The sequence below is a fragment of the Entelurus aequoreus genome, linkage group LG18, assembly GCF_033978785.1.
Source record: "Entelurus aequoreus isolate RoL-2023_Sb linkage group LG18, RoL_Eaeq_v1.1, whole genome shotgun sequence".
In the NCBI taxonomy this organism is placed as follows: Eukaryota; Metazoa; Chordata; class Actinopteri; order Syngnathiformes; family Syngnathidae; genus Entelurus; species Entelurus aequoreus.
The window spans coordinates 27,073,348-27,087,899 of record NC_084748.1 but is presented as its reverse complement, the minus strand read 5'-3'; the positions used below and the strand labels follow the sequence as shown (position 1 = coordinate 27,087,899).

General features: G+C 38.2%; 1 protein-coding gene across 1 annotated transcript in view; it reads left to right on the top strand.

The window, feature by feature from the left end:
* Window positions 1-454: 454 nt before the first annotated feature.
* Window positions 455-14,552, top strand: part of tet2 (tet methylcytosine dioxygenase 2) — a 37,040-nt gene continuing 22,942 nt past the window's right edge. Inside the window, exon 1 of the mRNA XM_062026823.1 lies at window positions 455-929. The gene's annotated coding sequence lies outside the window, so the exon portion shown is untranslated. The remainder of the gene's footprint in view (window positions 930-14,552) is intronic.

Sequence of the window (14,552 nt, the reverse complement as noted above, 5' to 3'; positions counted from 1 at the left end):
TCTCTTGCAAGTCCACGTGGCCAGTGTCAACAGGAGGAGGGTCTTGGCAGGCGCACTGAGCAAAAAATGCAGCCAACATGAGGGCCAGAGAGTTGTCTTACGCCACACTCTAAAAATGAGCCAGCCAGCCAGCCGAGGCATACCAAAATAAGACACAGCCGGTGGAAATGAGTCTATTGGTAAACTGGTCACACTCCAAACTGGCCTGGTATCTGATTGTTACTGCAATGCTCTCAAAACATTGGCACTATTACACTGTGAAAGGAAAAAAAATTGCGTAACTGGTGGCTGATACGAGACAGAAAATGGAAGGAAGTCAATGCACTTAGAGTGAAAAAGGAGGGAAAAAAAAGCCGCTAGGTTTCCTCCCCGAGAGAGAAGAGGGGAGGAGACATCTACGCTGCCACAGTTAGACAGTTGAGACCAGTGCAATATTTAACAAATCGTGGGGTGTGGAGTCCTGTCCTGAATCCACTCCATTGCTTGAGGGCAGCCATCATAGTGTTCACTATTGTGTGCGGCTGAGGGAAGAAGAAAAAGAGAGGAGGGAGCACAAGGGGGGAAAGAAAACCTGTCCCTTTGTGTGGGAAAGACTCAGCAGGAAAGTGATTTGGTGACTATTTGAGTTTGCCGGCAAAGCAAGGATCTTCCCCATGACCTGCATGCACATTTTTGCCAACTCTGCGTTCCACGACTGCCTTAAACCCGAGTCGCATAGACTGCGATTCTCCGGCCGGCAAACAGCGACACCCGGCTTCTCCTGATGATGAGAGCAGACGTCAGACTGGTTTGCATGAATATTGATGTGGAGGATAGTCTGTTTCATAGAAGAACAGAAGGAGGCAAGATGGCTGCCCTTTAGGATTTGTAAAAGAGGAGATCCAGACGGTTTGTTGGAATTTCTACATAGTGGAAGGACGCAAAAGAAGGTGAGGATTTGCCAAGAGGGTTAATGCACTGCTTGACCTTTTTTTCTTTAAACAGGGTGTATTTTTTTTAGGAGCTTTTGCGAGCCGGGCTAGAAACAGCTAACGTCCCCCACCGCAAAAGCAAGAGCCAGCATAATAAGGAGGGGATTTTAGATTAAGCTACTTCAACATGGCTGACATTTTTCTTTCTTTTTTTTGCTTGCTTAGACTGAGAGACACGTTTCTTATTTTCTTTTGCTCCCCACATTCAAAGTGCTTGGTGATTTTGAACACAATGGAACATTTGTATTCTTCAGACTGCTTGTTGTTAAGTTTTTCCATTAGCTCACACGGCTTTCTGTCGCCGGTCTTTCTGAGCATTTAATTTTTAAAGGTATGTTTCAGAGGGGGTGTATTGTATTCTGTTTGCATTTGGTATATAATAGAACATTTTTCAACAGATTGACAACTGCCCTTAAACTCTGTTAAATACAGTTATCTGAAGCTTTCTTTGCATATCTCTGAGTATGTGTTTGTTAGCACAGTTTTGTGTACAGACTACGTCAGGGAGTAAAAGTCCAAGCCGGACTGTAGTAAGTAGCAAATACCTTCTGGTTTTGTGCATCTCAGTGAATCAGCTTTCATTGCATTCACCGTTGAATGACAAGCAGACACAAAGGCAAATCCCTTAGAGAGGCAAGAGAAAGGACACTTTTGGAGGCAAAGAGTGCAGTGGAGCCATGGAAGGTCAGAAAGCTGTGGCCTGAAGAAACTCTATCCGAATACACCATTAACTTAAGGCAACAGGAACTTTCCGGCTTGTTTTTCTTTTTCTAAATTTAAGATAGTAGTAAGATTTCTTTAGAAATGTATCCCAAGTCACACAATTTTAACAATATAGGTTTGTATATGTATAAATCTACTTTAAAGTGTTTGTACTTATTAACAATTGCTTACTGAAACAGCATAGTAACCTAAAATAAATAAACAGCATTCATGCTCAAGTAATAACAGTGTGATAATGGTTTGCATTGCAATTAGTACTTAAATGTCACGATAACATGTAAATCCAAATTTGTTAACCAGTGCTAAGCCTGGCATTAACAGCAACTAGCTAATTGGTTGTTATTTATTCTGCATTCACTAAGTGCCACTTAATGATTAACATCTGAATGACTCATTAGAATATTACAGATCTCCCTCTGGTTTGTGTATTAGACTTGTGTATTCAGGCTACAGTTGAAATGTTACCACAATGTGCCTCGGGGAAAAAATGCTGATGCATACTTTCTGCAAGGTAGAACATTCTGACTGATTCTAGGGCAATTTTTACAAAATTGGTTATTAAAATATTAATGTAGTAAACTACACATGAAGCCTTGCTCTGCTTCCAGCAATGCTAAATGTAGTCCACTATCTACAGGATAGTTTACACTATCCTGTAGATAGTGTCAACACAAGGTGCTTTTGAATGGGTGTCGGTAGTTTAAGGATGTTGTGACTGCACAAAATATGAATGCATTTGCATTGTGATCTCTTTGACCCATGTATAGTTAATTGAAATATTATCATAAAAACCTGGCTCAGGATTTGGAATTGGCACTTCAAATGCTTTGAAATTTAAAATCCTTTAAGTAATGAAGACACGGTTATGTAGTATCTCCACAATTGGCTCCTTTTTAGGCAATAACCAAATGTGTATAATTTCCATAGTAGCCCATTTTACTTTGTTTTGTGGCATTGTGCACATTTGTATCATCAGATCCCATATTACTCATGTCTTCATGAGATGCTGCATTGCTGCTGTTACATCAGCACCTGAAAAGGAACTGAGAGCATGAGTCGGCCAACTGGGGGCTGAAGAAGGGGGAAGGGCCAAGTAGATCAATCACATTCACATTGCGACTCTCATCTATCCACACCTAGAGATAAAGCTGTGCAGTTGGATTGCTTCTTCGTCATGGCTGCAAGTCCCCTTTATGTTACTCCCACGGCAAAGACAATATCTCCTTAAGGAAAGAATGACCAGTTGCCATAGTGTTCCACAACAATGCTGGCCACTGACAATACCTAAGCACTCACCCAGGCCTTCACCTCTGACCCTGCTATGTCCAGCCCACGCATCATATTTCCACCCAGAGGTTGTTGCACAAATAACAGAAAATCAAGCCCAGTGGCAGGTTAGACATTTCAGATCGCACTTCTTGGTGGCTGGTCAAAGCTTGACTGCTTTCCTGAGACAAAATGGCGATACAGAATGCAGTATTGATTTCTTTACTATCAATTTTCTTAGTGTGCAATAGGGGGGTTGTTTTACTGGATGGAAGAACAATACTTAAAAGTGTATGTTTTTAGAAAAGGAACTGTAATGTGTCATGCTTGAACCTATCAGACCTCCGTACCACAACATGTAAAACCTGTAGCAAATCGGAGATTGGTGAATAATTAATAATAATGCATAGCAAGTGAAACTGAATGTGTGACTCTTTTCTAATGAGGCTTCCTTTTATTTAAAATTCTTAAAACATTTCTGGCTATTAAAACAATTAAGACACAATATTAAGTCAACGTAGGCACAATTGTAATTACGGAGTTGAAGGTAATCAGGGTCAGGGTGAGTTATACAGGCCGTGTAAGCATGTATCGATGTACGAGTGTGAGTTAAGACAGCGAGGGCAGTGACGCAAAACCTTCCTCCACATGAGCGCATGCACGTGGCCGCTCTGTTTACAAACACTTTCCTCACGTTTGGTAGTGCAGCAAGTGGGTGGTTACGTAACCATCCTAAATTAAACACTATCTTGACTCGCCCGTAACTAAGCTTCAACGGTTCTTAAGCATAATGTTTTGACTATTTTGGTTATCTGAAGCTGGGTTTGCAAAAGTACAGTTTCGCTATCTGGAGAAGTAATATCTCTACACAGAAACCTATACAAAAAGAACCAAGTCGTATAAAAAATGTGCAAACATTAGGCTTTGCAAGAAGTAAAATCCTTAAAACCAAATGGAAAAAAAAATCACAAGCATGTCAGCGATTTCATACATATGGCACTTTCAATGCTGCCCACGGTAACCTTAACAACTGTATGGGTAGGCTGTTTGTCCTTTCCCAAATGTCTGTCAGATATAGAGGGTTTCACTACTGGAAGCTGTCATTGAAAAGGTTAGGCCCCATGCCCCTCTGTTGTCCATACATGAAGCACAAAAAAGACAGCTGGTACTCAATGGCATTCAGAAGTGTAACACAACCAAAAGCTTTGACTGACATCATCCACTACTTCGGTCAACCTTCAAGCTGTTCATATATGAGATTGGTATATTATTATTTGGATTGCCCAAAGTAAATGGCAGTGATTTTGCCTTCATGTGACATGCTCAGGCTTTGAGCTCTGCTTAAGGGATTCTGCGACAACAGCCTTTCTTACAATGACACATAATAAATCGTGTAGCTCCTCGATGTTTGCCATTTCTGATCATAAGACTGATTCAACGACCAGGCTATTGATAGACATGTATCAGTAGTTTCTGGGAGCTGTTTGAATAATCCATTCAAACTAATGTGAGACCAAACATATTTAATAATTTTGCCAATGAAAATAGGAAACAATCACAATTTGGAGTAGATGAAATAAGGAATTCCGAATGTTTAAATTTAAAAAAAAATTGTCGCTATGCAAGAGCGATTTTTTTTGCTGGAAATTTATAGAGTAGATCAAATATTTTATTCAGAAAAAAGGTCTGGCATGTGTGCTGGGTGCCGTGTTTATATTTTCCTTCCATAATATTGGCAACACTAAATTGGCCCTAGTGTGTGAATGTGAGTGTGAATGTTGTCTGTCTATCTGTGTTGGCCCTGCGATGAGGTGGCGACTTGTCCAGGGTGTACCCCGCCTTCCGCCCGATTGTAGCTGAGATAGGCTCCAGCGCCCCCCGCGACCCCGAAGGGAATAAGCGGTAGAAAATGGATGGATGGTTAATATTTTAATTTCCTGTTTATATTGAAACTGTCAGTGCAAACAAATTTGCTAAATAAACATACTCATGAGTTTATCACATCTGTACACTTGAAGGCTTCTGCCTCGTGGATGAAGTAACACTAAAAGCTGAATTTGTGAATCGCTTTGCTTTGTGTACAAATGTTCTACTCTTGTTTGCAGGGAAAATGAATAGGGTCTTTATGAAGACCTGTCTTTGTTCCTATTCGTATTCCATCAAACAACTAAGCAAATACATGTACATTTGTAAAGGTGTATATTTGGCACTCTTTGTTTTATCACAATGATTAATGTATCAAACACATGTGCACACCACAGCAAACACGCCTATTCTGCAAGTCAGTAGCGCTGGGGTAATGTTTAGACCAGATGGTCTTTGGAGCACTCATAAGATGGTAACCATGGCTACCATGCAGTCTGAAATAAATTAACTTTTCTCTGTGCACAGTTCATCAAGTTAGTCAGATATATTGACTGTTGCATACACAAAGGGGTTGGAGGGCAAGAAGACAAGCACCTTGGAAGGGGGCATGCAGTTTTGTATGGGGTTTTGGGTATGTTGGAGGGTAAGGATGCAGCATAGGTCTTAATCAGAGTATCCATGAGATAAAGCTTTAAGACAGAGGAAAAGTATTTAGGCCAAGCATGCATGCTTTGAAAAGAGGGGTTAATATTCATGGAATTGGTTATCTTTTATGAAAGGTGTCTTCCAGATTCAGCTGATTAAACAAGAAAGATCCAAGACAAACTGATTAATACAGTTAGATATAGGCTAAGGTTCAACTGCAGTTTACTATCAGAAATGATCTCCTGTGGAGAACAGCAATGTTTTGGTTTGAATCTAAATTTAAAACAATCTGACTTAAGAGATGTTCTCATGCAGTCTTAAAGGGGAACTGCACTTTTTTGGGGAATTTTTGCTATCGTTCACAATCATTATGAGAGACAAGAAGACAGATGTATTTTTTTGATGCATTCTAACTCGCAAATAAGTGTAAATAAACGTCTGCTTACAATGAAATCAATGGAAGGTCCTCTATTCTGCTCATAAAGCCCTCTAAATAACTATCCAAAAACCGCCAACAATGCACCAATTACATTTAGTGACCTGAATATTAACCAAGTATTAGCAATGCAGACAAACTATTTATATTGGCAGCGATAGTGACATCCTCGGCTGGTGACCGGCTTTCTCGCCTCGGAGCTCGTGGAAGTTTTTTCTTGATAAAAAATGATGTCTCTCACCTTGATTGTAGAAGGATTACAACTTAATCTGAAAAATTGGTCAATTTTGTCATCCAATTTATACCCGAAAAAGGCGGGAAAGACACAAAAAGACGCTTGGTTCCACCCCGTTTACTTCACTAGGATTATGAGCCTTTCGTCATCTAAACATGAATATATCAACATCGTAACAGTCAACATCCCAGTGACAGCAGATATTATACAGTAAGTGATGTTTTTCATGTTTGTTGGCTCTCATAAAGTCTGCAGTTAGTAGTAATCAGTGATGTTGTCGCAGGAAAACGCGAACATTGTGATGCATTTGTGAAATTAATGTGCAAATTTTGCTACATATGCTTAAAATTTCAAAATATATAAATATCACATGTTAATATGAATGTACATGTTACTACATTACATATATACTTACAGCATGAATATAAAACCTTAATGGAGGTGTTTAGATGTTTTTTTAAAGTGTTTTATCGGCAGAATAGAGCGACTCCCGTAGGCTCTGTTGTAAGCAGACTTTTGCTCACATTTATTTACTATTCAGAATGCATAAAAAAAAGAAAAACATGTGTGCTAGTCTTATATAAGGATGAGATAATAGATAATGAAGGGCAAAATTCCAAAAATGTGCAGTTCCCCTTTAACAGTAGTGACTTTAATGGGCTCAGATTTAGTGAAAACTCTACACCACAGCTAAAATAACTAAACAATAATTAAAAAAAGAACTCTCTATGATATATTGCCGCTTTCTTTGGAACCCTAATTCTAAACATACAAGTAATACAATAAACATGATTAATTTGTTGAGTGTATTGTGTATTGATTTTTTTTAACCTTTCTAGCAGCAACTTTTTCAAAATTATTATTGTTATGAAAGCTTGGTCAAACCTACTTGTCTAAGTTTAAAGCTGTTAGCAGTTTAGCCTGTTCAGCTGGTTCAGGCAATTCAGCCTCGCCCCTGACAGGCACTAAAACCACTCGTCCTTGCGTCTTTACAAGGTTAAAACAAAATCAATTACCACCAAATCCACAGTGTTTTTTTTTTTTAAATCAATGAGAGTAATGTCTCTGAACCTCATCTACCAAATTTGACAAAACCCAGAATTTCCTTGGGGACAAATATAATATTCAGCAAGCCATTAAAATGATTTGGCGAGATTGATGGTTAGCTGTACAAGGGATTCCTTTTCTTAAAGGGGCCACCCTAAATTATTCCACGTAAATTTTACAAAGGGTAGTTTGTAATAGTAGTGATGATTCTGTTTACTAACAAACACTTTATCTTAGCGATGAATACTATGTGTAGAATATCAAAAACGTGTGTTCCAAAACTATAAGAACTGACTAAAAACACATTTTCTGAACAAAATATTTACACACCGAAATAGTACATATCAGTATTTATGATATAAAACCAAACAATTAGCAGTGCTGGCTGTAAAGACACATATATACACACACACACACACACACACACACACACACACACACACACACACACACACACACACACACACACACACACACACACACACACACACACACACACACACACACACACACACACACACACACACACACACACACACACACACACTCACACACACACTATATTGCCAAAAGTATTTGACCACCTGCCTTGACTCACATATGAACTTGAAGTGCCATCGACATTCAATATGATGTCGGTCCACCTTTTGCAGCTATTACTGCTTCAACTCCTCTGGAAAGGCTGTCCACAAGGATGCGTAGTGTGTTTGTAGGAATTTTCGACCAATCCTCCAAAAGCGCATTGGTGAGGTCACACACTGATGTTGGTCGAGAAGGCTTGGCTCTCAGTCTCCGTTCTAATTCATCCCAAAGGGGTTCTATCGGGTTTAGGTCAGGACTCTGTGCAGGCCAGTCAAGTTCATCCACACCAGACTATGTCATCCATGTCTTTATGGACCTTGCTTTGTGCACTGGTGCACAGTAATGCTCCAATCTGTTCCCACAAGGCTGGGAGCATGAAATTGTTCAAAATGTTTTGGTATCCTGGAGCATTCAAAGTTCCTTTCAGTGGAACTAAGGGGCCATTCATCACTCCAGAGAACGCGTCTCCACTGCTCTAGAGTCCATTGGCGACGTGCTTTACACCACTGCATCTGACGCTTTGCATTGGACTTGGTGATGTATGGCTTAGATTCAGCTGCTCGGCCATGGAAACCCATTCCATGAAGCTCTCTGCATACTGTACATGGGCTAATTGGAAGGTCACATGAAGTTTGGAGCTCTGTAGCAACTGGCTGTGCAGAAAGTCGGCGACCTCTTTGCACTATGCGCTTCAGCATCCTCTGACCCCTCTCTGTCAGTTTACGTGGACTACTACTTCGTGGCTGAGTTGCTGTTGTTCCCAAACTCTTCCATTTTCTTATAATAAAGCCGACTGTTGACTTTGGAATATTTAAGAGCGAGGACATTTCACGACTGGATTTGTTGCACAGGTAACATCCTATGACAGTTCCACGCTGGAAATCACTGAGCTCCTGAGAGCGGCTCATTTTTTCACAAATGTTTGTAAAAACAGTCTCCATGCCTAAGTGCTTGATTTTATACACCTGTGGCCGGGCCAAGGGATTAGGACACCTGATTCTCATCATTTGAATGGATGGCCAAATACTTTTGGCAATATAGTGTATATACACATACACATAAAAAAAAAAAAAAAAAATATATATATATATATATATATATATATATATATATATATATATATATATATATATATATATATATATATATATTTTTATATATATATGTATACACATACAGGTAAAAGCCAGTAAATTAGAATATTTTGAAAAACTTGATTTATTTCAGTAATTGCATTCAAAAGGTGTAACTTGTACATTATATTTATTCATTGCACACAGACTGATGAATTCAAATGTTTATTTCATTTAATTTTGATGATTTGAAGTGGCAACAAATAAAAATCCAAAATTCCGTGTGTCACAAAATTAGAATATTACTTAAGGCTAATACAAAAAAGGGATTTTTAGAAATGTTGGCCAACTGAAAAGTATGAAAATGAAAAATATGAGCATGTACAATACTCAATACTTGGTTGGAGCTCCTTTTGCCTCAATTACTGCGTTAATGCGGCGTGGCATGGAGTCGATGAGTTTCTGGCACTGCTCAGGTGTTATGAGAGCCCAGGTTGCTCTGATAGTGGCCTTCAACTCTTCTGCGTTTTTGGGTCTGGCATTCTGCATCTTCCTTTTCACAATACCCCACAGATTTTCTATGGGGCTAAGGTCAGGGGAGTTGGCGGGCCAATTTAGAACAGAAATACCATGGTCCGTAAACCAGGCACGGGTAGATTTTGCGCTGTGTGCAGACGCCAAGTCCTGTTGGAACTTGAAATCTCCATCTCCATAGAGCAGGTCAGCAGCAGGAAGCATGAAGTGCTCTAAAACTTGCTGGTAGACGGCTGCGTTGACCCTGGATCTCAGGAAACAGAGTGGACCGACACCAGCAGATGACATGGCACCCCAAACCATCACTGATGGTGGAAACTTTACACTAGACTTCAGGCAACGTGGATCCTGTGCCTCTCCTGTCTTCCTCCAGACTCTGGGACCTCGATTTCCAAAGGAAATGCAAAATTTGCTTTCGTCAGAAAACATGACTTTGGACCACTCAGCAGCAGTCCAGCTCTTTTTTCCAGGGTCAACGCAGCCGTCTACCAGCAAGTTTTAGAGCACTTCATGCTTCCTGCTGCTGACCTACTCTATGGAGATGGAGATTTCAAGTTCCAACAGGACTTGGCGCCTGCACACAGCGCAAAATCTACCCGTGCCTGGTTTACGGACCATGGTATTTCTGTTCTAAATTGGCCCGCCAACTCCCCTGACCTTAGCCCCATAGAAAATCTGTGGGGTATTGTGAAAAGGAAGATGCAGAATGCCAGACCCAAAAACGCAGAAGAGTTGAAGGCCACTATCAGAGCAACCTGGGCTCTCATAACACCTGAGCAGTGCCAGAAACTCATCGACTCCATGCCACGCCGCATTAACGCAGTAATTGAGGCAAAAGGAGCTCCAACCAAGTATTGAGTATTGTACATGCTCATATTTTTCATTTTCATACTTTTCAGTTGGCCAACATTTCTAAAAATCCCTTTTTTGTATTAGCCTTAAGTAATATTCTAATTTTGTGACACACGGAATTTTGGATTTTCATTTGTTGCCACTTCAAATCATCAAAATTAAATGAAATAAACATTTGAATGCATCAGTCTGTGTGCAATGAATAAATATAATGTACAAGTTACACCTTTTGAATGCAATTACTGAAATAAATCAAGCTTTTCAAAATATTCTAATTTACTGGCTTTTACCTGTATATATATATATAAGAGGACATGTCCTCTTCTGCGGAGCTGTCAGGGTGGAGTTTCTTAAAAGCCTCAAATGTCTGGCATTTTGAGTAATGGTTGCGTGTATTTTCAATGTACGTTCAGGGTTAAGAAGGTTAAAAACAAAACTAATTGTGCGCTCAGCAGCATTCGTGAGGGAGGGGGAGAGACAGAGAGAGCGAGAGCGAGAGAGTTGTGATAAACGTGCATGCGTCGTCAGGCTCTGCTTTTTATCGAAATATTTATCAGATTTAATTTGTTATTATCTATAGCAGGGGTGTCAAAAGTGTGCATTTTTGTAGCATTTTCCTTGTTTTATTTGGCAAGTTGAAAGAACATGGCGCCAGTATGCTGTTTTTTTAAAATAAAATACTGGAAAGGATAGAAATGTAGTTTGTCTCTTTTATCCGATTATTAATCGATTAATCGAAGTAACAATCGACAGATTAATCAATTATCAAATTAATCGTTAGTTGCAGCCCTAATATATATATATATATATATATATATATATATATATATATATATATATATATATATATATATATATATATATATATATATATATATATATATATATATATATATACAGTATATACACTACCGTTCAAAAGTTTGGGGTCACCCAAACAATTTTGTGGAATAGCCTTCATTTCCAAGAACAAGAATAGACTGTCGAGTTTCAGATGAAAGTTCTCTTTTTCTGGCCATTTTTAGCGTTTAATTGAACCCACAAATGTGATGCTCCAGAAACTCAATCTGCTCAAAGGAAGGTCAGTTTTGTAGCTTCTGTAACGAGCTAAACTGTTTTCAGATGTGTGAACATGATTGCACAAGGGTTTTCTAATAATCAATTAGCCTTCTGAGCCAATGAGCAAACACATTGTACCATTAGAACACTGGAGTGATAGTTGCTGGAAATGGGCCTCTATACAACTATGTAGATATTGCACCAAAAACCAGACATTTTCAGCTAGAATAGTCATTTACCACATTAGCAATGTATAGAGTGTATTTCTTTAAAGTTAAGACTAGTTTAAAGTTATCTTCATTGAAAAGTACAGTGCTTTTCCTTCAAAAATAAGGACATTTCAATGTGACCCCAAACTTTTATATATATATATATATATATATATATATATATATATATATATATATATATATATATATATATATATATATATATATATATATATATATATACACACACACATACAGTCGTGATCAAAAGTTTACATACACTTGTAAAGAACATAATGTCATGGCTGTCTTGAGTTTCCAATAATTTCTACAACTCTTATTTTTTGTGATAGAGTGATTGGAGCACATACTTGTTGGTCACAAAAAACATTCATGAAGTTTGGTTCTTTTATGAATGTATTATGGCTGATGATTTTAGGTTGTCCTGAAGAATTTGGAGGTAATCCTTCTTTTTCATTGTCCCATTTACTCTCTGTAAAGCACCAGTTCCATTGGTGTTCCTGGGATTAAAGGTCTCACCTTTTCTCCTCCAAACATATTGCTGGGTATTGTGGCCAAACAGCTCAATTGTTGTTTCATCTGACCACATACTTTTCATCCAGAAGGTCTTATCTTTGTCCATGTGATCAGCAGCAAACTTTAGACGAGCCTGAAGGTGTCACTTCTGGAGCAAGTCTCAGTCCATGGCAATGCAAAACACGCTTGACTGTGGACACTGACACCTGTGTTCCAGCAGCTTCTAATTCATTGCAAGCTCTTGGGACCTTAAGCTGCTTTGAAATGGCTCCAAGTGACTTTCCTGACTTGTTCAAGTCAATAATTCGTTTTTTCAGAGCTGTACTGAGTTCCTTTAAATTTCCCATTGTCGCGTTTGTAACCGAGTCTAATGACTGCATCACATGAGCCCTATTTAAATGGGCTCAGAGAAGTCAACATATGTTGTCAATCATAATCACTCACATGAAGTTAAAAGGCCATGCCATGAAGCTAATTTGATTTGATTGTAACTTTTCTACATCACCTATGTTGCTGTATGTATACTTTTGACCCAGCAGATTGTCACATTTTCAGTAGATCCATGATAAATTCATAAAAGAACCAAACTCCATGAATGTTTTTTGTGACAAACAAGTATGTGCTCCAATCACTATATCACAATAAAATAAGAGTTGTAGAAACTATTGGAAACTCAAGACAGCCATGACATTATGTTCTTTACAAGTATATGTAAACTTTTGACCACAACTGTTTATACACATTTATTAATGTGTGTGTGTGTGTGTGTATAAACACAAATGCAATGGACAAAAAGCAGCAGAAGGACAAAGACCGCTAAGAGGAATCTCCCCGCCAAGTGAACTAAATCTGTTTTGCATTAGACATAAAGAACAATGTCTTTCCCTTTTTTGGAGGAAGAGTAGGTTCTCCAGGGAGCAAATTACAAACAGCCTCAGCATTAAGACTGTAACTATCAGACAAATATTCTTGTATGCAAATTGTAAGAAGAAAATGAGCATGAACAATGTGTGTATCTGGTATTTACATAATACCACATATTTATTTTTATGGTTGTTAAAATAGATACAGAACAGCCAATGTGAGATTTGAAAATAGTCCAAGTTATGATTTCTCACTTACAAAAAATTCTAATAACATCTTAAGCCCGACCAGTTATCTTTATTTATTTTTTTATTCTATTTAGCAAAATCAAAGACGTACATGATATTAAAAACAGACCTGAATTTGTTTCAAGTTCAATCCTTTTAGCAAGCGCTCACGTAACAGTTAAAGACAGAAACACACCATAAACAAAGAAGCTTCAGGCTATCACATGGCCAAGCTACTGTTGCATCACAATGTTAAAATTAGGCACGTGCAAGATTTGAGGAGAAACTGTTTTAGTGTACCTGACTGCAATTGTAGACCTGAGCATGTTCATGAGTCACATTTCCTCTTCCTTGGCTGTTTGTAATGGAAACCAACAACCTGAACATCTGCCTTCCAGACCTCCCCATAAGTCTGTATCACATTGCTTGGAAACATGGACATCTCATCTCCAAACAGGAGTAATTAAAAAACTACTAGTTACTCAACATGAACATGAAAACTAAAAGTGGTTGATCCAAATGCAAATATAAATCTCACTCCCAGGAAGCTTGGACCATGTCTTCGAAGGGGAAGAAAAAAAATATTGAGTAACAAGTCTGAGGAAAAATTCCCAACATTCCAACACAACTGTTGTAGATACACTTCTACCTAAAGGATAAACACATGCTGTGTTTACATGTATAATAAATAAGGAAGAATAATCCTCAACTACAGTGTCAAATATCATAATCCTGGCCCTTATTACTAAATTAAGAATGATCTAATACAGTATTACATTTAACTGTTTATTACACAAGTTATACCAAGTATATACACCAGTACATTATACAACTCCTGTACTTATTAGTTTTTATTCCTTTAAACTTTTTAAGGGTATTATATATTCTGTAGTCATTTATCACAGAGCAATGTTTCTGTTAACTAAAACTTGTTTTTTTTAAAACACATTTAACTATTTATTTATGTTTAATCGATTCCCCTGTAATAGCTACCTACAAACTGTTCACTCCAATAATACTGTATTTTCCAGACATCAGAGCGCACCAGAATACAAGGCGTACCCACAACATTTTTAAATAAAAAAAATATATTTTCCATATATTTGCCGCACCGGACTATACGCCCAAGATATGTAAGTTACTCATGAAGAAATATATGTTTAATGTTTATTTACATGCCTTAATTGTTTCCAAACGGTGCCTGTTACACGGGAGTAAAACGGCTGATCAAACTAAACAGAAGTCATCGTCATGGACCCACTAGCGGCAGGAACTAGCTCTCCAATCAGCTAAACAGACTTAACTCCACAGTGACGTTTCAATTTACGAAACTGAAACAATATAAACAGAATATCATTGCAAGTTAATAATACTAACTTATTAATAATACTAACAGACACTGATAAACGTGTTAGCCTATTAACTA